The sequence below is a fragment of the Bos indicus x Bos taurus genome, chromosome 12 (assembly GCF_003369695.1).
Source record: "Bos indicus x Bos taurus breed Angus x Brahman F1 hybrid chromosome 12, Bos_hybrid_MaternalHap_v2.0, whole genome shotgun sequence".
NCBI lineage: Eukaryota > Metazoa > Chordata > Mammalia > Artiodactyla > Bovidae > Bos > Bos indicus x Bos taurus.
In genome coordinates, this window is record NC_040087.1 from 48,609,427 (window position 1) to 48,634,586 (window position 25,160).

The window sequence follows — 25,160 nt, forward strand, 5'->3', positions numbered from 1 at the left end:
ATAAATATTCAGGTAAAATAAGCTGACTGCTTAACTAAGAAAGAAGGTTGTGTCTAACTTCAAACACTCTGTTTCTTTTAAATGGCTTTCTGAACTATGTTTTGGAAATGTTAAAATTATTCAAATAAGATTTACAGCATAATGTAAAACATGTAAAACTGAGGGGTGATAACCTCCCAGGAAAAAAATGCTTCACATTATTAAAATGCAGATTACTATTTTCAAAATAGCTATGAATTCACTTTTCATGTTACATGCCTTCCTGGAAAAGTTTCGTGAAAGCAAACAATTTCGCTTTAAAGAAATAAGCTCTTTAAGAAGTACTGTCTCCCTGAATCTGATTATCAATTAACAATATGTCAATGTCATAATTTTAATTTATGAGTCCCTCTGACAAGTTGGCCTGGTAAAATCTTTGGGTTCCCTCATACTTCTAATATCATACCTGGAACATGTTACACAAGAAAACATAATTTTGTAAGACATTTTAAAATAAAGAAATAATGCCATTCCTGTGCTTTCATCTTATTAAAGATTTACTACAAAAAAAAATATTCCTTTTGGAAAAAGGACAAAACAAAAAAATAAAGGACTATTATTTAGAAATATTAGCTTTAGTAATATTTAGTAATATTAACTTTCAAAAACTTAATGCAATTAAGAGAAAAATGGAAATGTTACAAATATCTCTAGCCTCAGCTTGAAAGATCACTGGACTAAGAGTGGAAGCAAAGATGGCCATGCTGACCACACAGAACTTGACTTGCACACACGACCATGCGTATTGTCCCAAACCTTTCTTGATGAAAGTGAAAGAGGACATTGAAAAAGTTGGCTTCAAGCTCAACATTCAGAAAACGAAGATCATGGCATCTGGTCCCATCACTTCACGGGAAATAGATGGGGAAACAGTGGAAACAGTGTCAGACTTTATTTTTGGGGGCCCCAAAATCACTGCAGATGGTGACTGCAGCCATGAAATTAAAAGACGCTTACTCCTTGGAAAGAAAGTTATTTCCAACCTAGATAGCATATTGAAAAGCAGAGACGTTACTTTGCCAACAAAGGTCCGTCTAGTCAAGGCTATGGTTTTTCCAGTAGTCACGTATGGATGCAAGAGTTGGACTGTGAAGAAGGCTGAGTGCCCAAGAACTGATGCTTTTGAACTGTGGTGTTGGAGAAGACTCTTGAGAGTCCCTTGGACTGCAAGGAGATCCAACCAGTCCATTCTGAAGGAGATCAGCCCTGGGATTTCTTTGGAAGGAATGATGCTGAAGCTGAAACTCCAGTACTTTGGCCACCTCATGCGAAGAGTTGACTCATTGGAAAAGATTCTGATGCTGGGAGGAATTGGGGGCAGGAGAAGGGCGGGATGGCATCACCAACTCGATGGACGTGAGTTTGAGTGAACTCCGGGAGATGGTGATGGACAGGGAGGCCTGGCATGCTGCGATTCACAGGGTCACAAAGAGTCGGACACAACTGAGCGACTGAACTGAAACCTTTCGCATGTGACGTATCGTCCATAAATCAACACAAAACAGTACCTTACAGTCAATTTATAAAGTACACAGGATGGCTTGTTCAAAAACAAACTCAGTAGAGCAAATCCTAAGAGCTATCATTACAAGGAAAAAAAAAAAAAACAACTTTTTTTTTGGGTGTGGGGAGCTATTTCTTATTGTATCCGTGTGATGATGGATAGTAACTAAACTTATAACAATCATTTCATAATGTATGCAAAGTCAAACCATTATGCTCTACACAGACTTATACAGAACTGTATAATTATATCTCAATAAAATTAGAAAAAGAAGATATGCAGGCAAAATTAATAAGACTTACTGTGTTACAGAATTTTTACCCTTTCCCTGTTAAGTAAAATATATTTTATCTAAAAAATTATCAAAAAACACTAAACAGACCTAAACAAATGACTGAAGAGACCAAGTTATGAGACTGAAAGTATTTTTTTTTAATGTATTTTCTCTCCAAAACTATGTTGTATAAATTCAATGCAAGCCCAATAAGAATCCAGGAAGGGTCATCTTTGTCTTTTGCAAACTTGTAAGCTGACCAAAAATATATTCATAAGCATATAGGACCAATAAAAACCTAATTACAATTGTGGGGTGGGGGGAACCCATGAATGTCAAAAATCAAGTATAGTGTTAAACAGATATTCAGGTTGAAACAATCCAACTACAGGTATCACATACTGAAATCGATAAAGGGCAAATCAGACCTACAGGTTCCTTAGTTCACACGTTCCCTAACAGCCAGCCATCAGAATATCATATTTGCAAACTTAATCTGCCACAGGATATGGGAACAACTCATCACCACTTCACTTCTGTTTTTATGAGTCTACCATGTATCAGGCATGCTGCCAAGTACTAAAATTCAATAGTCATCTAAAGCAGACAGGATTTGTGCCATCATGGAGAGCATTGCCAAGGAAGAAAGGTATGCGCGATGCCACCTGTGCATAAAATACAGGACTGCACACTCAGACCACCCACCGCTCCTGAGATCTGATGCTCCAAGTGTCTGCACTGAACATCTGCAGTCCCAGACTGGGACACTGGATGGCAGAGACCTTGGGAGCCACCATCAAGCCAAAAACAGTTTCAGAAATGAAGTGGAGTCCAGTCCTACAAACTCAGTGCCAACATAAGTATGCCTACAACTTCTCTCCTTTATTTTCAAACCACTTAAGACTGAACAAGAGGCTCTTAGAATACCTCATCCAGACACACTGAATGTGCTACATAACAAAGCTGTTGTTATGAAGAGGTATTTTCTCCACAATTCCGTTATGGAGCTGTCCCCACTCCTTAAACACACACCCTTTAAACAGTCAGTTGTTTGATTCAGGTTTTCCACAGCTGAGGTGGTCAAAAAATGTTTCTAGTGAATATAGAAATAATCCTTGCTCAGCAAAGCAGGCTAGTGAAAGTGAAAATTTCAAGTGTTCGTCACCCAGTCAGCATCTGACTCTTCGCGACTCCATAGACTGTAGCCTGGCCAGACTCCTCTATCCATGGAATTCTCCAGGCAAGAATATTGGAGTGGGTTGCCATTCCCTTCTCCAGGGGATCTTCCCAACCCAGGGATTGAACCCAAGGATCTCCAGCATTGCAGGCAGACTCTATACCGTCTGCGAGAACCATCTCTTCTGATCTCCATTCATCCTCCCAAGTCTCTTTGACCTTAGAAGCTTGACATCAACCTTAACCCTCCTCCTCCACCCATATCTTTCCCATTCTATTAGTCATCAAGCCCTATGCATCCTGAGAAAAGGGATCTTAAATTGATTCCTTTCTTTTCCATTCTCACTGTCACAACAATTTCCACAGTGCTGGCAATGAATAAAATTCACACTACAACCCCAAACCACATCTCAAAAATTATTCCCCACCAGGTACAGATCTGAACCAACAACCATACTCAACCACTTACGCACACCTTTCCTCCCAAGCACCTCTGGTTCCTTCTATCTCAAATATCTCTAATAGAAATCCCATGTTCATAACTTCTCTTGAAAGCCACTTCCTCAAACAAATTATGTCCTAATTCTCTACCACTTCTGAACTCCCACAATATCTTCTACCATTCATATGCCTTGCAGTGTAGTTACTCACCTGAGTATTTAATATGGATGTATTTTACTTAAGGATAAGGCTTTGTCCCACCCAGGTCAAGAATGTATCCTTGTGAATGCTGTGCACAGGAGATGACTGATAAATATTTATCAAACAGAACTGACCTTGAGTATTCACGTTAAAGTGCTGACTTATTCTCAAATGCAAGCAGTGGGTAAATGGGGCTAACATTTGGATGAGTGGGGAGACAGGAACTGTAGTACTTCAAGTGACAGCACAACTGTGATTTCCTAAAACCCTTCAAAATCACCAACACCCGCAGCTCAACTTCATGAAAAAGAAATCCAACATCAAAGATACGGCAATAAGGAACTTTCCTGCTGGTCCAGTGGTTAAGACTTCATGTGTCCAATGCAGGGGCCGCAGGTTCAAACCCTGGTTGGGGAACGAAGATCCCACATGCCACAGGGCATGGTCAAAGAGTAAAAAATATATGGCAATAAAGTTCCCCCAGATCTCTGACTTATACACACACTTTCCTTCCCTCTCTCCCTCCCTCTCTCCCCCAACACCCTTCCTCACTCTCTCCAAAGGAAGGGACAGATCTCAGGGCAGGATAGTATCGTTTTTACAGCAGCCTCTCAAGTCAGAATGGTCCAATCTTGCCTTGCTATTGTGTGAATACAATCAGAGTATATAAATTATCAGCACCATAATTTCATCACCTGCAAAACAAATATTATGACACAGTACTTGCTTCACAGAAAATAGGTATATGCTTAAAAGGGCTATGTAAGTGTTTGCTACTATTATTTTCTGTTAATGTATTTGATTTATTAATAACTTACTTAAATATTTAGAATGAGGTTATCTACTGGCTAATTCTTAATAGATAAGATCTCAAATGCAATTTACAGTGTGAGGACCCAATCCTGAAAATCAATCTGACCTGGGAGCATCTCTCCTGACCAGCCAATAGTCCATGCTTTTACTGTAACAATGATATCAAGAGGTCAAAGGTCCTAAAGATTCCTAGAAGCTAACCCAGAAAAGAATCTCTCTTTTGACTCAGCTATGGGTGAACATGTGGGAGTTAGGACTACAGGAATCCTCGTTACAGCCTCAGTTTGAATTGATTGAAAAAGGCTTAATGGATTGCTGAGTCTTAACATCATTTAAGTAAGACCTGATAAGTATGTCCAAAAGGGTAATAAAGTAATTCAGAAAGCCCTCATAAATATGAAACATTAAATATTTGCAATGTGTCATTCAATCAAACAGATAAGATCCATGCTTCAGAGAACAGAAACTCATAAAGCATTTAAATGAACATGAGAAAAGCATTAACTGAGGCACAAATTAAAACTGAGATAGCACAATGATCTCTATGGGCAGGAACTTTACCACATATCCCAGGAGACACAGCAAAGTATGGAGAAATAAGAGTAAAATAGGAATCAGAGATTCAAGAAAACAGCAAAGGCTCATCAGTTAAAAAAAAAAAAAAAATTAGAAGAAAGGTATTAAAACCCCATGCATGATAAGCAATGTCTGACTAATTGACTGATTGACTAAAACACTCTCCACAAGGTTAAACTGAAGATTCCCTTTGTGAAATATTATTTTTTCATTAAGTCTGTAAACTTGAAAGTTTAGATGAAGTACAGGACTAGCACTGCTCAAGCTTTCCTAATTAGTCTGCTAACAGCCAGAAAAAAAATAAAATTAAGACCCTCATCCCTTGACAAATTAAACCATTTCAACCATCAAAAAATAATGTGCTCAAATGCTTCAAAAGAATAGAATCTACTTAGAGATGGCTAAATATAGGTGTGGAGAAGGAGGACAAGGATAACATAATTCATGGTAGCCTAATGGAGAACCATTCTGTCCACGTTAATACAGTAGCAGTGAAAATGAAACAACTCACTTCAATTTCCTGACACATAGCAGACCTCATCGGAAATTAACCTCTGTGTGTGCATGAGTGTGTGTACACTCTCTGTTTCCATAATGGCTGCAGTGTTTTTTGATGTTTTCCTGAAATACAGTAAATCCAGATTATAGAAGTATCTTGATCCCTGACCAGGAAAACCAGTAAAAGCTACCAATCTCCCATTTCTAAAGAACTTGGTTGTTGTTCAGTCACTAAGCTGTGTCTGACTCTCTTGCAACTCCATGGACTGTAGCCTACCAGGCTCCTCGCTGTCGATGGGATTTCCAGGCAAGAAAACCGGAATGGATTGCGATTTCCTCCTCCAGGGGATCTTACCGATCCAGGGATCAAACCCACCTTTCTAGTACTGGCAGGCTCAGTTCTTCACCACTGAGCCACCAGGGAAGCCCATTCTAAGAGCACTGAGTAATTAATCCAAAGGGACAAAAGCAGTATGTGCTATACCATTAGACAGGGTTTAAAATTTTCTCTAAGGAAGAGTTTCTTGAGGAAGGTTTCTCAAGATTTTCTCTACTCAAGATAATATTTATGTTTTCAATAAAGACTAAAATGTGAAAACCGAAAAAAAAAACCAAAAAATGTGAAAATCGGGCTGTAGATCTAGTTATAATACATTAGGCAAGTCCTCAGAGCAACTGCTGTTTAAGTTGAGAGAAGAGAGTGAGGAGCATTATATCTATTAAATAGTCCTAAAGGGCTTCATGCTTACCAATAATCTTGTAAGGAATTTTGCATCTATTCTTATTGTCAGAAACAATATACAACAGTCTTTAGCAGATCATATTTCATTGTATGCCTTTTTGGCAAACTGCAAAAAAAAAGAAAAAATGATGTGATCAATCAATGAATAACTCTGCCAGTCAGAACATTAATAAAAATTCTCTTATACTTTGCCCTTAGATAAATGACTCATGAGAAAGGCCAGGAAAATAAACCACCTCACAAAAAATTCTCAGAGAGAAAAACATTCCCAAAATGCAGAGGAATGGAAGAGACACTACCCAGACAGGCCTCTTAGTCCACAATCTGACCACAACTATTTCTACCCTCTTCCATTACCAACATTTTTCTTTGGGATCTCCAATTCTACACCTATAAATGAGATAATAAGAACACCCCAGCCGCAATAAGCACACCATGTACCCAGTTCTTGGTTTCTAATACCATTCTCTAATAAAAGAAACCATGTCTTATAAAGAAACGGCTGATTGTAGGACTGAGGCAGGAGATACACAAGATGAGCATGAAGCATCTTATAGAGCCAGAAAGTAGAGACGAGGAAGGGAGAGGAGGGGAAGGGGAAGACAAAGGGAAAGGGAAAGAACGACAAGAGAAAAACAAAAAACACACAAAAACACAAGGGAGTTTGTCAAAGGATACAAGGACCAAAGAAAAGAGTTCCCAGTGCCAACCTAGTACAATTTGAGTAACAAAATTAAGTAGTATTAGATTATAACTGAAAGCATAAAATAAACAGCCATAAGCTTAGGAAATAGCAACCCACTCCAGTGTTCTTGCCTGGAAAATCCCATGAACAGAGAGGAGCCCAGAGGGCTACAGTCCATGGGGCCACAAAGAGACCTGACTTACTGACTAAACAACAAACAGCAAAGTCTATACTAATACAAAGGTTTAGATAAAAAGAGACAGACAGATAATAAGGTACAATGGACAAACCTCATGAGCTGAAGAAGTCCAAATAATTTTTGTATACACTTCGCCCTCAAGGAGAAACCATTACACCGCACTCTTCAAATATGAGACACCCAGTGACTTCCTTCCAAAGGGTAGTAACAGTGAGGAAAGAAAGAAAGAGGATAACACTACAGTGGAGAAACCTGACCAACCCTATCTCAGCCAGGTAACCCAGGTCAGCATCAACAGTGATAAATCATTCTGACCGAATATTCTGTTGATCTGACGTCACAACAATGGCACTTCAGCTCTGTGACCCTCCTCTCAAAATCCTTTAAGCCCAGATTAATCATGAGAAGGACACACACCAGTTGAGATTCACCCTACAAAACATTAGTCCGGTATTCCACAAACTGTCAAGGTCATCAAATACAGGAAACGTACCATAGCCACGAGAGGGCAAACAGGTATGACCCCAAAATGTAGTGTGGGTGCTGGATGAAATCCTGGAACAGGAAAAGGACAGTGGGTAAAAACTGAAAAGATGGGAAGCAGGTATGAACTTATTATAATAATGTGTCTGTATTGGTTAAAAAACTGCAATCAACATACCATAGGAACAAAGCTTTTCTAACAAGGGTGTAGGGTATAGGAAAACGTTCTGTGCTCTTGTCACATTTTCTTCTATAAATCTAAAGTTTAAAAAAAAAAAAAAAATATATATATATATATATAAAGTTTATCTTTAAAAATGCCTGACTCACCTCTATGCAAGGCTTTATTTTTTAAGTTTATGGAAGAGGAGTTACTTACTGTTCAATGGATATAAAGTTACAGTAATACAAGAAGAGCAAGTTCTAGAGATCTGCTCTACAACACAGTAAATATAACGAACAACATTATGTTGTCCACTTAAAAATTTGTTAAGACAGTATGTCTCATTTTCAGTGTTCTTGAGCAACTGAACTGAACCATAAAAAAAAAGCAAGAAGACACAAACTCTTGGGAAGCAATGGATATGTTTATTACCTTGATTATGGTGATGATATAATGGGTGTACACAGATGTTCAAACTCATCAAATTACATACATTAAATATGTGCAGTTTTTGTGTATCATACTTCAATAAAGCTGTAAAGAACATTTATAGAAGTAGTTTGTTCACAGGCTACAACACCTGTATTCTTAAAATGTATTTTAAAAATTATATTTTTCCATTTGTTTTCCAAAAGAAACAATATATTTCATTTCATTTTGAGGGACTCTTGAGATTTGCTTTTCCACCCGATTATAAGAACCTTGAGTCAACTGTGATATTGGGTGGGGCTTTTCAGGAGGCTCATTGGAGAAGAAGAAGAGTTACCGGCAAAAATTACAAATTGCAAATGAGTTCCATTAGGTTGTTTCTTGACTATAGTTGAGACAGTCTGCTAAGATACACTGTAACCACTCTAATAAGGAATGCTTAATTATCACTAAGAAATGATCTCTATTAAAATTATACTGCGATTTTTTTTTTTAACCACAGGTATTTTTATCTGATCATCTTACCATCTACTATTCTGTACAGGCAAAGAATACTTTGTACATTCTTCCTGCACTATTAATTTTATTTTTCTCTCTTAACTGTCAGTGATTTGCCTCATGAACAAAATGAATAACATCATTCATTTTAACATTCATTACATTGTTTGGAAAGAACTACTGAAAAACACAGAAAAAGGAAGAAAGTAGTAACATATATATATTTTAAAATCACAGCAACATGATGAGTAATTATATATAATTCAACCAAACATATATTTATTTTCCCAGCATCTTCTGAGAACCAGCCCCTCCTTCATTCCAGAGAAATTCCATGTAGTCCCTGTGTCTGGGAATGGATGTCCCTCTGCCTGGAGCTCAGGAATGGGCATGTGACCCTGGTCTAACTGAGCATCCTTCCCCTGGTCCCCTTTGACTGGTTTAGGGAACAGGCAATAGGGACAACTGTTAAATCATCAGAAAAAGTGCTTGCTCTTTCTCTGAGAATATAAATGTCTTCATGACAGAGGAAACCAGAAGTCATACTGTTGCCACATCTGAACAGTCTGAGAATAAAGCAAGCAAAAGTAACAAACCTGAAAAGCGAATAGAGAAGGAGAGTACTAATGACATAATTTAAACTGCTTCATGGAGCAGGACTTAAGACCGCTTCACCTCTTGGATGAACCCATTCCCATAAGCCAAAAAGCCTTAAACCTGTTTTTGATTAAGCAAGTATGCATTGCTATATTAGTTAAGATTGGGTTTAGCTGCAAGTGTCAGCAAACAAGCAGATTTCAAAGGACGGTGGCTTAAACACACACAACTGCAGCCTGTATCTCTAGCATTCAGAATGCAGAGCTGGTACGGGAAGTTCTCCTCCCCCCAAGTCTTACAGGACCACGTGAAATGCAGCTCACCAGGACAGCCATTCCAAGAATCTGACCCCCTCTCATGGGTTTAAGATGACAGCTAGACGTCCTGCCATTGCATCAGCATGCCATGCACAGAAAGAAAGAAGGGAGGAAGCCATGAGGTGACTTCACGGGTGGGTTCCTAGCAGCCACTTACATCTCACTGGCTAGAACTTCCTCAGTCACCTCTAGAAGCTAGAAAATGTCACCTCTAGAAGCTAGAAAATGTCAGTCATCTTTATTCTGGGAAGCCATACACTCCAGAAAAAAATTCTATTATCACAGAAGGAGGAAAGAACAGATATTTTGGGACAATCAGCCTCTGCCAGTCTGGGTTTCTACAATTTCCAACCAAGACAACTTATACAAATCATATGCTACATAATAGGTGTTCTTTCAATGACTGTAATTTAAAACAAAGAGAGAAACTTTTAAGGCATTAAATCACTGTGGTACTTCCGCTGTGTGAGTCTCACACAACAGTACACACCCTCAGAATCCAGTAGTGTTAACATCTAACTTCACATTTTGGAAAATTAAAATTTTGAGAGCAGAGCTTTATCACATGGCCCAAGTTTGTTAACATAAGGATAGAAACTCAATAAGGAACTAAAACTACAATATATAAGGAAATTCTACAAAGAAAAAGACAAGAAACTCAATAGAAAATCTGCTAAAACATATGGATAAATGATTGACAGAAAGGGAAACACAAAGAGCCAACAAGAATATGACTTTCGCATTAAGAAAGAACAGATTGATGATACACACTGACTTTTACTCTCTCTCCAATTCAAATAAAATGAGAGGTAATAGATTTTTCTTCTGGCACAGGATGTGAGATGAGTCAATAATAGCAAATACATATATATATATGGAAAGGCAAAAAGCAGATGGAGGTAAGGTAAATGATTTAGCAGACCCTAGAAAGCTGAATGAAGCTCAGCCAATTGGGAGGAAAACTGAGAAGCAACTCACTTAACCAACAAAACCTTCCAGAATCTCAGAGGCTGTCAGTTCCATGTGACTCTAGAAATGGGGGTAAAGTTAAGCTATAACAGGGAGACTGGTTGACAATGTCTCTGAGAATTAGTTAGATCTTCCAATACTTCACTGAATACACATGACCGCCCTCTCCAATCCTGGAAGAGGAATGCTTTGGTCTCTGGATAGAGCAAAGCATAGGGCCTCTACTTAGGAGTCCTGGGACTCTGTGAGGGTGGGGAAATCATACAGAGAACAGAGTTGGGGGCAAGCAGAGTGCTGAGATGCCCAGTTTTCTTCCCATTCACGTTTCACATGGCTGCCTGGCCCATACCTGTAGGCAGGAGTCTGGAAGATCCGTCTATGAGAAGCTAACTGGTCCTAGAATCAAGCCTACAGATACCTCCTGCCACCAGGGGCTCAACAAGCCATAGTCCAGCCAGGTGACTCTGCTGAGAAGCCCACATTCTAACGCAGAGCTTATAGGAAGCTGTTTGCTGCTCCCATCAGAGATTATGGCGATTGTAAATGCATTCAAAAACAAAAAGAGGACATCATGAACAAAGGATTACTGTAAGAACAACAAGTGCTTTTGGAAATTAAAAATGTGACAGTAGAACAAAATGATATAAATAAAAGGATGGGAAGATGATGATGACATGACCATTCAGAAAGTAGAAGCAAAGACAGAACAGAAGCAAAATAATAATTGGAATTGAAGAAAAGTGGCATTGAAGTCCAGGATTTCAACCTGGGAATACGGGCGTTAAAGAGGAAACAGAACGGGGAGATGAGCACAGCATGAACCAGGCACGACCCTGCCATGCTTCCCAAACTCCCTGAACTGAACAGTTGATAAGAAATTTTGAAGGAGCCAGCTTTGGAGGAAACAGTATTCCTGGATCCTCTGACATATCCCTATCTGGTCGCTTGCTATCTGAACTCAGTAAATGAATCAATTTGGATAACAAGAGATTTGTGTGTTTGAAAAAAAAAAAGAATTTCCATAAAATAAGGATTTAAAAGTGGACAGAATGCTGAACCAGCTGCAAATGATAGAACCTGCAAAATTTGATGAAAACTGATCAACTGCATATCCTTGAGAAATTCAGGACTCCTGCAACAGGAAGAGCCTTCTACAAGATTCCAAAGAGAGAGAAAAGGCAAGAGGGGAGGGGAAATGAAAGGTCATCAACAGAAGTATGGAGAATCATAATGGCATCCAAATGGAAGCTGGAATGGAGAATACCTTCAAAATCCCAAAGCAAAATAACGTGCCACCCTATGTGCTGCAGACCCAACCACGCCATCAATCAAATACAAGAGTAAAGATATGCTAGATGTCAAACACGTACCTCTCCTACAAGACTCTTCTCAGGAAGGAGGAGACGAAAAGCAAAGGAGGTAAACAAAGGAGGAGGAACCAGGAGATAAGGAGACAGATGGCTCAAGAGAGGAAAAGGACTGACAAGTATGGGGCCGCAGGGCCACAGCTGTGTGCGAGGCAGGGCAGTGCCAAGACGCCAAGAAGAAGGCCCTGACGCAACACGAAGGCAAAGAGAAGAGAATCAGACAACTCAGGACTAGAGGAGGGATAAGAATTTTCAAAAAACTCAGCAAACAAAAATCCTGACAATACAATCTACAAGAAAGGAAGAGTTGACCTTTGAGTAGTGTCTCCATAGCTGTAATTATGTGAACACTTAATATGGATTGAACCAGAGCTGACACAATTACAGTGTGACAGCAAAGCCGTGGGTTTGGTACACAGAGCGTGTGGGAAAGGGTTCAATCCTGTTCACACACTGGAAATCCACAGATAAGGGCAAACACTAAAGGAAACAAAAGACAAGCTAAGTAATGCATACGAGTTAGAGATACAAAGGGTTTTTTTTTTAATTGGAGTACAGTTGATTTACAGTGTTAAGTTTCAGTTGTACAGCAAAGTGATTCAGATAAACATATACATGTATCTACTCTTTTTTAGACTCTTTTCTCATATAGGTCACCACAGAATATTGAGTAGAATTCCCTGTGCTGTAACAGGAGGTCCTTGTTGGTTATCTCATATATATTTAACAGTAGTATGTATATGTTCATCCCAAGCTCTTGATTTATCCCCTCAACACATTTCCCCTTTGGTAACCATCAGTTTGTTAGACAATTGAGAGTATTTCCTCAGAAGATGGAAAAACAAGAAAAGACTTGCCGCTGTTTATTAGCTGGCTGTGGTGGTCAGTCTGTTTAAACTACGTGCAAACCAAGTTTTGATAAAAGCAAAAGAACAAAGTAAGGATTTCTGACAGAATTAGGAGGGCACACCATGTGGAGTCATGCACAGTGAAGAGACGTGAAACATGTCTAGGGCCATAAGGATGTGTAGAAGCCAAGACTAAAAATACACTGTGGACCAACCATATCACAGTGGTGGAGCTGGATGGGGGCAAGCAGTTCACACCAGAGGAGCTGACTTCATAGAGAGAAGATGCAAAGCCTTTAAGAGATCTGGGGCAGAGGATCCAGGTGACAAGTTTAGGACGATAAATCTGACAGCACTGAGCAAGCGGCTCTGGAGAATGACACAGAGACTCTAGTTAGAATATTTCACCAGTCCAAGTAAGAGTTATTTAGGGTCTGAATATCAGAAGCAGAAGATAAGAAGAGCTGGCAAGAATACAGAGGAGAACTATACCAAAAAAAAAAGATCTTCATGACCCAGAACCACGATGGTGTGAAGACTCACCTAGAGCCAGACATTCTGGAATGTGAAGTCAAGTGGGCCTTAGAAACATCACTATGAACAAAGTTAGCAGAGGTGATGGGATTCAAACTGAGCTATTTCAAATCCTAAATGATGCTATGAAAGTGCTGCATTCAATATGCCAGCAAATTTGGAAAACAGCAGTGGCCACAGGACTGGAAAAGGTCAGTTTTCATTCCAATCCCAAAGAAAGGCAATGCCAAATAATATTCAAACTACTGCACAACTGCACTCATCTCACACGCTAGCAAAGCAATGCTCAAAATTCTCCAAGCCAGGCTTCAACAGTACATGAACTGTGAATTTCCAGATGTTCAAGCTGGATTTAGAAAAGGTAGAGGACCCAGAGATCAAATTGCCAACATCTGTTGAATCATCAAAAAAGCAAGAGAGTTCCAGAAAAATATCCACTTCTGCTTCATTAACCACAATAAAGCCTTTGACTATGTGGATCACAACAAACTGTGGAAATTCTGAAAAAGATGGGAATACCAGACCACCTGACCTGCCTCCTGAGAAATCTGTATGCAGGTCAAGAAGCAACAGTTAGAACTGGACATAGAACAACAGACTGGTTTCAAATTGGGAAAGGAGTATGTCAAGGCTGTATTTTGTCACCCTGCTTATTTAACATATACAGAGTATATTATATTATATACATATTTAACATATACAGAGTATATCATGTGAAATGCCAGACTGGATGAAGCACAAGATTGCCAGGAGAAATATCAATAATCTCAGATATGCAGATGACACCACCCTTATGGCAGACAGTGAGTAGGACTAAAGAGTCTCTTGATGAAAGTGAAAGAGGAGAGTGAAAAGATTGGCTTAAAACCCAACATTCAGAAAACTAAAGTCATGTCGTCCAGTCCCATCACTTCATGGCAAATAGATAGGGAAACAAAGGAAATGGTGAAAGACTTTATTTTCTTGGGCTCCAAAATCACTGCAGATGGTGACTGCAGCCATGAAATTAAAAGATGCTTGCTCCTTAGAAGAAAAGCTATGACCAACCTAGACAGCACGCTAAAAAGCAGAGACATTACTTTGCCAACAAATGTCCATCTAGTCAAAGCCATGGCTTTTCCAGTAGTCATGTGTGGATGTGAGAGTTGGACTATAAGGAAAGCTGAGTGCCGAAGAATTGATGCTTTTGAACTGTGGTGTTGGAAAAGACTCTTGAGAGTTCCTTGAACTGCAAACCAGTCAATCCTAAAGGAAATCAGTCCTGAATATTCATTGAAAGGACTGACGCTGAAGCTGAAATTCCAATTATTTGGCCACCTGATGTGAAGAACTGACTCACTGGAAAAGACCCGGATGCTGGGAAAGACTGAAGGCAAGAGAAGAAGGGGACGACAGAGGATGAGATGGTTGGATGGCATCACCAACTTGATGGATATGTTTGAGCAAGCTTCGGGAGTTGGTGACGGACAGGGAAGCCTGCCGTGCTGCAGTCCATGGGGTCACAAAGAATCGGACACAACTGAGCAGCTGAACTGAACTGAATATCCATAAAGGTAAAGGATAATATAATAAGGCAGGGAGAATAGGAGAGAGAGTAATACTCACTAGAAATCAAGGGGATACATATCAAAGTAATCTATTCCTTTTTATCTATTAGAATGGTGTAAAATTAGAAAGGAGAACAGTGTTAAGTCTTTGCAGTGATTTGGGAAAAAGGAAAATTTTACACACAGCTGGTAGATGTTTAAACTAGTAGAGTCAGTATAGGAAAAAATAAAAATATGGTGTTAATTAGTGAAATTAAGTATGTTTAAGCCCTATCTCATCATTCATCATAAAGACACCTGTTTTGAAATCTTTAAGGCAACACTGTACTGATGGGAGCTGAAGGCACTAGGCTGACATTAGGGAATGGAAAAGTAAAATAGTAAGGGAATGTTATGAAATACTATGCCAAAGTGAAAACTGACAGCAAATTGGATCTTAAAATTGGAACTTAAAAATACAGTGTTGGGTGAGCACTGTAAGAAAGAAAAATGAGTTTTATAGCATAGAACCAGTTATGAACATTACAACACACACATGTGCGCACACATACACAACACCACTGACTACTCTGCAAGGACTCCTGCGTACATACTCCACGTCAGAATGCATGCTTGGATGGTGGTGAGGAGCAGGGCATGACCGAGGGAAGAGGAGTGCAAGAGCACACCAAAAGAGCAAGGAAGTAACGTGAATAAAGCAGGAGAGGAGCCTTCCTCTCCACAAAGGAAGGTAAAGCATGATGGACTCAATTATCTATAGCCGAGGATCAAAACACCATCACCATTCACCCCTAAACCCCCCCTCAAAGACAAAAGACAAAGACCAGAACTGAGATGAAGTAGAAGGAAATAGGGGCTTCCCAGGTGGCGCCAGTGGTAAAGAACCTGCCTGCCAATTCAAGAGATATGAGAGACGCAGGCGGGTTCAGTCCCTGGGACGAGAAGATGTCCTGGAGGAGAGCACGGCAACACACTCCAGTATCGTTGCCTGGAGAATCCCATGGACAGAGGAGCCTGGCAGGCTACAGTCCATAGGGTTGCACAGAGTTGGACACAACTGAAGAAATATAGGATGTGTCAAATTAAAAAAGAGAAAAAAGGGTTTGGAATCAGAAAACACATACTCCAAGTCTGGCTCCCAAACCTTTCTAGGTATATCGTCTAAAACAAATTATGTATTTTCTACATTATGTATCTTCTCTGCCTCATTTTCCTTATGCATAAAAAAAGGAAGACACTGTAACTTCTTACAATAACTGTGAGAATTAAACTAGAAAACTTCCCATCAATGTCAGGTTGCTTTTAAGCCCAGACGCTGGAAGACAGTCTAAATTTAAAGTAGCCCTCATGTGGCATCACAAACATGGTACACAGTGTGTTAGCCTCTCACATCATGCCACAGGCATGCAGGCTCGTGGTGCTCACCTGCTGCCCAGCAGACAATCCTGAGAATTAATTCTGAATCAAATAAAAAAGGTTTCTTCTGTTTTTTTGGTACGTTTTCTACTAGTCCCACTCTTGAGAAGGCTAATTCTACTTAAAAGAAGCTTTCTGACACTCCATGGAAAGGAAATCACAATTGGTCCATTTATCAACACTGAGAATCAGTTAATACCCCAGGAAGCAGGCTACCTTACCCACCCAACGTCACACCCCATCGTCTTGGCCTGAAACACAGCATATACAATTCAAATGGGAGAATTCTTTCCCAGAAGCAAGTTTCTATTTCAGTTCCCTAAATTTTAAAGGCAATGTCCCTTGGACATGATCAGGCCACTCATAGCCATGAGTCAGGAATCAAGAAGAATCAAACATAATCCCTACTAGATAATGTCATCCCTCCTTTTCTGCTCTATTGTCCCACTATCACAGCTGAGGGGGAAAGCTGGAGGGCATTGGCTTTCTCTCCCTTGCATATAACCTGCTTATTTCTGTCTCCAAAAATTCCAAGGTACTCCACCCTTCAGCTGCTAGGCCTCTCCTCTTCATCTCTGCCAATCAACACCTGGCTTTTCCTCCAAAACCTCTGGAGTCTTCCCTGTGCTCTCCATCTATCACGGCCACACCAGCATTCACTTAAACTTATGCACATTAACTTATACCGAATCAGGAAACAGCCGTATTATCAGGAAACTCTATATCGAGATTTTCTTGGTCTGTGCTTATACTAAGCATCTTCTGATGTTGTTTTGCTGTTGTTCAGTTGCTGAGTCATGCCCAACTCTTTGCCACTCATGGACTGCAGCATACCAGGCTTCCCTGTCCTTCACTGTCTCCCAGAGCTTGCTCAAATTCATGTCCATTGAGTATGTGATGCTATCTAACAATCTCATCCTCTGCCGCCCTCTTCTCCCTTTGCCTTCAATCTTTCACAGCATCAGGGTATTTTCCAATGAGTCAACTCTTCAGATACTTGTTATCATAAACTGAAACACCTAAAATAATTAAAGACGGACTATGTATCACAGTAGGTTAATATAGAATCTAACTGAATTTTATTAAATATAACATTCATAGACAAAAGTTTTTTTATTTGCCATTTGTGGTGAAAAACTATACTCCAAACATAATTTATACTTAATACATATTCCATATAATAGAACTCTCAACTTTCCATAAAACTGTAAAAATCATGATGGCAAGAAATACCACCTACCACTATCAACAGTAGTACCACTACCAATGAATGACAGTAATATAATAATAAACAATAAGGACTATGATGTGTTAGGGATCATACTAAGTCTTTTCAATGTATTAATTCATTTAACATCAAGCAACCCCAGGAGGCAGGCTTAACATCCCTATTTCACAGAAAAGGAATCAGCGTAGAGAGAACGTAAAGACTGGCCAAAGTCACATACTCAATAAGCCACGAGACCGTATGCAAAGACAAGCAGTGAGAGGCTAGAGCTGTTTACCATCAACACACTGCCCCCACTGGCTTCCTAAGGCCAGACAGATGCTTCGTGAACAGTGGCACTTCCCTACCTGGGTACCGGGCTTCACACACAGCAGATGTTAAGTATAAAATGAATGCCTGAAATTTTAAATTACTGCACTGACCTCTCTGGATGAGAAAATGTGCTAAAAATACTGCTGAAAAGTGTATGAGTAGACGGATGAGAAGGAAAGGGAGGTGGAGGAAAATCAGAAAGCCTTTTGGCGTGTCTGAAGGAAGACAAAGAATGAAGGGTAAAGGGGACTAGAGACTCATTCATTGAACAACTGGAGACAAACTCATTTTGTGGGACAAGTGACTACAGAATATCGTTACGGGCATTTAAAGCCTTGTTTATTAGTTATAAGAAAAGTAATTTAAGTTACAATTTTTTGTACAAAATTCCAAATCCCGGTAAATTTTTCTGTGTACCATCAATAAGATAGGATTGTTGCTGTTGTTTAGTCATGCCCAACTCTTCGTGACCCCATGGACTGTAGCCCACCAGGCTCCTCTGTCCCCAGGCAAGAATACTGGAGTGGGGGGCCATGCCCTCCCCTCCAGAGGATCTTCCAGACCCAGGAATGGAACCTGCGTCTCCTGCACTGGCAGGCAGATTCTTTATACCACTGAGCCGCCAGGGAAGCCCATAGCTAGGATTAAGGTATGTTAAATTTGAAACTGCTCCTGTCTCCAACAGGTATTTCAGACAACTCACAGCATCAAAAGTCTTAGACCCAAAGGGGTTAAAAACAAAACACAGAAAGTCCAGCTCTAACTCTAAAGACTAACAACCACCCAGTTAGGCAAAACAGCAAGGATGATTCACAAAGGAAAGTCAAAGCAACTAAGAGTGATCATTTAAACTTCTAGATGCTTTAGCCAGAAATAATTTATGCACAATACAGAACATAAAAAAAAAGTTCAGGGCCCTGTTGTTAGGAGCTGGCGTCTTCTCATCAGCAACTTCAGCACCACAGAGAAGCAGCTCACTGAGGTCCACATCAGCTCCCTCGCAGAGGCCACGTCCAAAACCTGACAGGGACAGAAGGGGCAAGCAAGGAAGGGTGGGGACGTGGAAACGTGGTTTCAAGAGGACAGAACACAAGCAAACTTTGGGATTGGCAGGCTCAGATGACTCATTCTACAAATGAGAAAACACCTCATGACTTACCCAGGAGCACGCTACTAATGAGAGACAGCTTCAAGATCAGAGCCCAGGGCAGCTGTACTGCCGCCTCCCCGTTCATGCAACTTTTTTGGTGTTCTGAACATAGTACATACTTTACTGACTACATTAGACTCTCCAGAAAATGAAAAGCCCTGAGTTAATTTCCATTCTTGACAGAACTGCTCATTCCTCATTTCCCCAAGTGAAAACGAAAGGAGTACACAAGGACCTACTGTACAGCCCAGGACACTTGACTCCATTCTCTGTAATAACCTATACAGGAAAAGAATCTGGAAAAGAATGTATCTATGCATACGCATAACTGAGTTACCCTGCTGTACCGCTGAAACTAACACAACACTGTAAAGAATGGATCTATGCATACGCATAACTGAGTTACCCTGCTGTACCGCTGAAACTAACAACACTGTAAATCAACTACCTGCCAAAATCATATAAAAATTGTAAAAATAAAAAAACAAAAGCAAAAGGAATACCCCTGTGATCTTACTAAGAAGACTGACTCACAAACTTAAACATCTTCAAAGTCCAGCTATCCTAATTAAAAATTAATGAGCAAAGATTTGATGTTAAAGAAGATAAAAATCCCATTGTTACACTGTACTTCATATTTACGCATGACATCTATTCCAAAGCATCATGACATTGCTATGAACAAAGTGCGGACTAATTGTTATAATTAACATCTTATGGGCAGGGAAAGAGAAGTTAAATTTTTTGTTCAAGGGCATCTACCAGGATGGATAAGAGTGACTGAAACTCTTTATGTCCCAGGAAACCTTGACATCACTGACGACATTATTATATATTTAAAAAACATGACAAAAATCATATCAAGAGAAACAATCAAAGGAAAGTTAATTGGAAGTTTCAGGAAGTCAAAATCTGCCCTTTACATTCTCCCCAAAATGCCTTGTAGTCTTAACAACAAGTAAGTTGGAAATTTAAGACTTCTGCTTCTCAAATCCATTCTAGTCACTTAAAAAAAGCAAAACACTGGCTAAAAAGCAACTTATTAGAAGAAGAAAAAATACATGGCGCTTTTGTTAATGGACCACAAGAACAAATCAATGCAAGGCATTTACTTTGTCATCAAAGTATCTGAGGATACTTGTAAATTGTTTTTTTTCCTGGTTCTTTACAAGATGTCACAGAAAGCAACAAGGTTTATACCCCAGTAGGTAGGGTTTCTGTATCAATGTGCACAGATGATGCTTATCTCTGGAGTTTGCACACAAATTGCAGGCACAATCAAGATTCTTTAACCTACTCCCCAGGGCAGAATAATAGGCCTTTCAGCCTTCGAGCTGGTCTTAACTTCTCTGCAGGCAGAGTGCTCTGTGGCTCAGCACATGAAACAACCAAGACACATCCAAAGAGGGATTTACATTTAACAGAGTAGGGTGTGGGTAAGCAATGACGACAGAAGAAACACCAGCGCTCATCTACCCCAAACACAGCTGTTCCCAGCAACAGACAGCCAGGAAGCAAGGGCTATCATGCACCAAGCCCGGGACCAGGATAAAGGGTGGCACAGCAAGACTCAGGAATGGGCCCAACAAGCAACAGTGGGTTGTACAAATGGGTAAGGACAGCAGAGGACACAGTGATGGGAAGCATCAAGTGTTAAGTGAGGCCGTCCACTTTAAAAGCAATTCTCAACCCCGTTCAGGGAAGATGGACACGCTTGGGACCACGGATACAGACAAACGCAACACCTGCCTGAAGAGTGAAAGGGAAGAGAAAAAGGTCAAGCAGCTCCCACCCAGAGAAGATGCTTGTCATAGGATGTAAGAGGTGTGGGAAGTACAGGGGAAGAAGGAAACGAGGGGTATGGAGGAAAACAAGGAGAACACCATGCAGCCCCTGCTAGAATTTGAGGTGAAAACCATGAACCATATTGAGGGCACACCCCAAGGCATCAGTTGTGCAACACACATGTAACCCAAATTTCACTGACTGTCACTTCTGAAGCATCTGTTAGGAGATTTTTTTTTCCCTGTATGTTTGCTGGTAGTTTTTAAGGCCTGTTTTTATTGCTCACTTGTCATTCTACTTACAGTAAAGATTAATAACACTGCATATGGTGTGTGATGAATAAGAAATCCAACTTATATGGCACTAGGTGTAAAATTATGCAGTTTATCCCTTTGAGTATGTACGAATCCTATTTAACATGAAGAGTTTCCTAAGCAGAGAAAAGAAGTGAAACTTATTCATGTATTTGTCATGCTCTGGTCTGCAAATAGGCTCAGAAAAGTAATCTGTGAAAATGAAAATTGTGTTACCCGACTCTACTGTCAAACTGAAAAATGTTATTTCAAAGTTACAGTAAACTTCAACTCATCCAAAATCTACTCAACCAAAAAGCCAAGATTACCATAATTTGTTTTGCTTTAATTCTACATGTAAAAGAAGAGTGGAAAAATATTGAAAAGCCATGTCTGCCTTGTTTGGGAGGGAAAGGGGGTGAAATTCAACTTGGTGGGAAAAAAATCTGCTTACTCCTCCTTCCATTGTGAAACCTCTTAAAGGGGAAAGTGCAAGACCTGGAGTTAGAGAACATTCATGACTCTTCAGATAAGGAAAAGGAGGTTCAGGACTCCAGCGTCAGAGAAAGTTGTAGTGCTCTGCATAACTTGAGAGCCCAGAAGTTTGGTTTTTTGTTTTTTTTTTAAGTTACTGGGAGCCATTAAGGGATGAGAGGAGAAGGGTTAAGGTCAACTATGGGCTGCCAGGCACAGCTGTTGGAACCTGACAAGGAATTTTTTTTAAAATATGGTCTAGTATTCCATTTCAAGCTTTTGTTTGCTTCTGGACGCCTTTCAGTTTCCCTTATCTTCCACAAAGCTAACTCTAGAGGGGCTTCTAACAAAAAGGAAGGGCAAGGGGTTCAGAGTGTAACTGGGGAGGTACCAAGTGCGATGGGACAGTCAGTTCGAGATGGAGAGACAGAGCAGGCCAGCAGGCCAAGTGTCCCCAGCCTATGCCCAGCCCCAGGCTCAGGACGGGGCTCTGACCTCCGCCCACTATTTCCGAAAAGGGTCCAACTAAACTCACTAGACTCTCAAAGAATAGGTTACAGGTTTTGTCCTCTGAGAAGACAGATTTAAAGCAACTGAAATAGTAGCTACTATATGATGTCTTTTAAAACCAGAGTACAAGCCAAATTATCTATCAGTGACAAGATTTTCAAGATATATATCCATGAGTCGCCTCCATCTCTTAAACTTGAGTAACAAACTATTTTTCCTGTCAGCTTGTCATGGACATGCAAGGGAGATGAGTTAAACAGCTGGCCACAAAGTATAACTTAATTCAACAGCTTTATTAAAAAAATCTATATATTCTCTCCTTTCAAAGTGGGTATGAAATTCAAAACTCATTAGATTCAACAACTCTTAAAAGTTAATTTTTGTTATACCTATGAGGAATGAGGAAGAATAAGGGAAAAATAAAATGAAAAAGACTAAAATAACAAACACAGGGAGAATAAGATGAAAGGTAAAAAGGAAGGAGTTAAGAAGTACAGTGAGGAAAAGAACCGGATGAAAAGAGAGATGGAGACACAGGAAAAAAAGCAAAAAGTAAAACAAAGTTAATGCAACCACTTTTTAACAAGTTTCTCAAAGCTTCAGTTTTCTCATCCATAAAACAGGTCCAAAGAAAAACTCATAACTTCATCATTTAAATAATATTAATAAATGCAAAAACCACATATAAAAATGCATACCATATATAGTCAAGAGTAAGAAGTGCAAGCAATAAAGAGGAGACCTTAATATATAAGATGACCTTGAATGAAACTGTCATTGTGAACTTGGGGGTATTCCTATAATCTACTCTGAAATGTTCACTGACCTCTCTTTACAGGTGTTAACTTCTTGAACTTTATTCCTGATGAAGTATTCATTTCAGCTCAGCAGAAAGAAAATTATTTTTCCAATATACAGGGATAAGGGGAAATGTAAACCTTGGTCCCTTGTGGGGCCTAGTACTCGGATGGAAATGAAGATGAATCTTTTAAACGAGGGCCTTGAGGTATAATAGAACAAAATAACATTATAAGTCATTATAAGTCATCATCTGAATACGCCACGTTTACTTTGCTCTTTCTACATAGCAGACACCACACTAAAGCATTTCAGATCTGTTCTTTCAAAACGTCATAACGATCCTTTTACGTAGGTTCTTTTATTAAGTTCATTTTACACAGGAGAAAACTGAGGACCCAAACATAAGTCACTTTCCTGGGGTCCCAGCAACAAAGGGGAAGTCAGATTTCAAGCCTGGCTTTTAAAAACCTATACTAAATTTCATGATCTGTAAGTATCAGAGAAAGAATCAATTAAAGCCAGGAAAGCTTTACTACAAGCATATTACAGTTTTTTCTTAGTTTTCCCCCAAACAGCAAGTCTAATATTGAATATAAAGTAACTCACAATTCGATTCATTCATCCAATTTCCACTAATACTTCTTAGATAGTGAGATTTTATGAAAGTGACACTTCAGGGTCTTAGCTTCTTCATCTGTAATTGAGAATGTTCCAAATGATGCCCCCAATTCTACTGAATAATATAAAATTATTCTGCAACTCCTCCCACACCATCCCAGAAATCCTAAGGCAATAACGATCTTTTTCCTGTTGAAACATGGTGGACTCTCTCAATACATGTCTTCTAGAACAGCTTTAAGGAAGCACCCACCTAAACAAAGGTTTCATTACCTTCAAATATGCAGAAATCCAGGCCATGCCCTCTCATCCTTGACTTCCGTCAGAGCCCTGCTAAACTGTTAACTGTTACTGAATAAGAAATGTAAGGATTGTGCTCTTTTAATTAAATAAAAAATTAAGAAGTAAACAAGAGCTCTTTAGTCGTATATAAACACCTATACCAAACACTTTGGCTTTTTTTTTTCCTTGCACTAGGGTTTGCTATTCAGAATGAAAGTGCCAGCAGAACCTTCCTCAGTTGGCTGAGACTGTGGTTACCCTACTTCTAATAAACAAGGCGGCTTCCTGTCTCTGACGTCTCATTGCTCAACAGGGTTGAATCATGGCAGCGTGCACAGCCATGACCCCTAAGTGCACTCATGCTAAAGAGTGTCTGCTTTGATTCACTCCTATTGTAGGAAACTACTTATCAGAGGACACCTCTTGCTTTTTGAATTGAAAATACTTGCATCAGTGAAGCTGAAAAGGAGCGAATTTCTCATGCTCAAACTTAGTATCTCATTATCTCTAAATTTATCTCCATTTGGTTGAGGTCCCTGGACTTTTTCTAAGTCTCCGAAGGGCCTGAGCTCTGTGTACATTTTTAGACCATTTCAAAAGTGGTTAAAACAGCATCCGGTAGGTGATTTTCAAATCAAATATTCACTTATGCTTTTCTGAAGGATCTTCAGTGTGGGGGCCCACAAGGCTGAGTTCAGAATCAGAAAATTTAAATGCAGTTTATGTTATACAAAAAAAAAAAAATTGTTTACAAGTGATAGATCTTTTTCTTAAGGGTTTCAGAGATACAATGGAACAGTACTTTCTCCCATGTTGGGGCTGTTCTGTGGTCCTTTACTGTCCAGCACAGTATTCAATTTGTTTTCAATATGCTAATAAATTATACATGGTCCACATCCCACTTCCTTTACTTTGCTCATAAACCCCTACAGGACTATGCCAGCAGAAAGGGCAGGCTTTGCATTTCTGATGTGAGTTTTTAAAAAAAAGGAAAAAGAAAATAGAAATCTGTCTTGCTGTAAAGAACAGACTTGGACTCAGTGGGAGAAGGCGACGGTGGAATGATTTGATAAAATAGCATTGAAACATGTACATTATCATGTGTAAAACAGATGACCAATGTGAGTTCAATGCATGAAGCAGGGCACCCAAAGCAAGCACTCTGGGACAACCCAAAAGGATAGGGTGGGGAGGGAGGTGGGAGAAGGGTTCAGGAATTGGGCGGGGGGAATACATGTATACCTGTGGGTGATTCATGTTGATGTATGGCAAAAACCATCACAATATTGTAAAGTAATTATCCTCCAATTAAAATAAATTTTAAAATTAAATATTTATAAGTATATAAAAAAAGAAATGTCTTGCTGCTCTAAAAACAAAAAAGACTGCAT

General features: G+C 39.6%; 1 protein-coding gene across 8 annotated transcripts in view; it reads right to left on the minus strand.

The window, feature by feature from the left end:
• KLF12 (Kruppel like factor 12) overlaps positions 1-25,160 on the minus strand; it is a 532,835-nt gene that overhangs the window by 432,467 nt on the left and 75,208 nt on the right. For 2 of the 8 annotated variants that reach the window (XM_027557685.1, XM_027557679.1), the window contains exons 1-2: positions 7,642-7,833; positions 6,272-6,370 (exon numbers count right to left, since the gene is read on the minus strand). The exons of 4 other annotated variants lie outside the window; for them this stretch is intronic. The gene's annotated coding sequence lies outside the window, so the exon portion shown is untranslated. Of the gene's footprint in view, positions 1-6,271; positions 6,371-7,641; positions 7,834-25,160 lie in introns of those variants that run through there. 2 more of the 8 variants (XM_027557681.1, XM_027557680.1) reach the window with 1 other exon arrangement.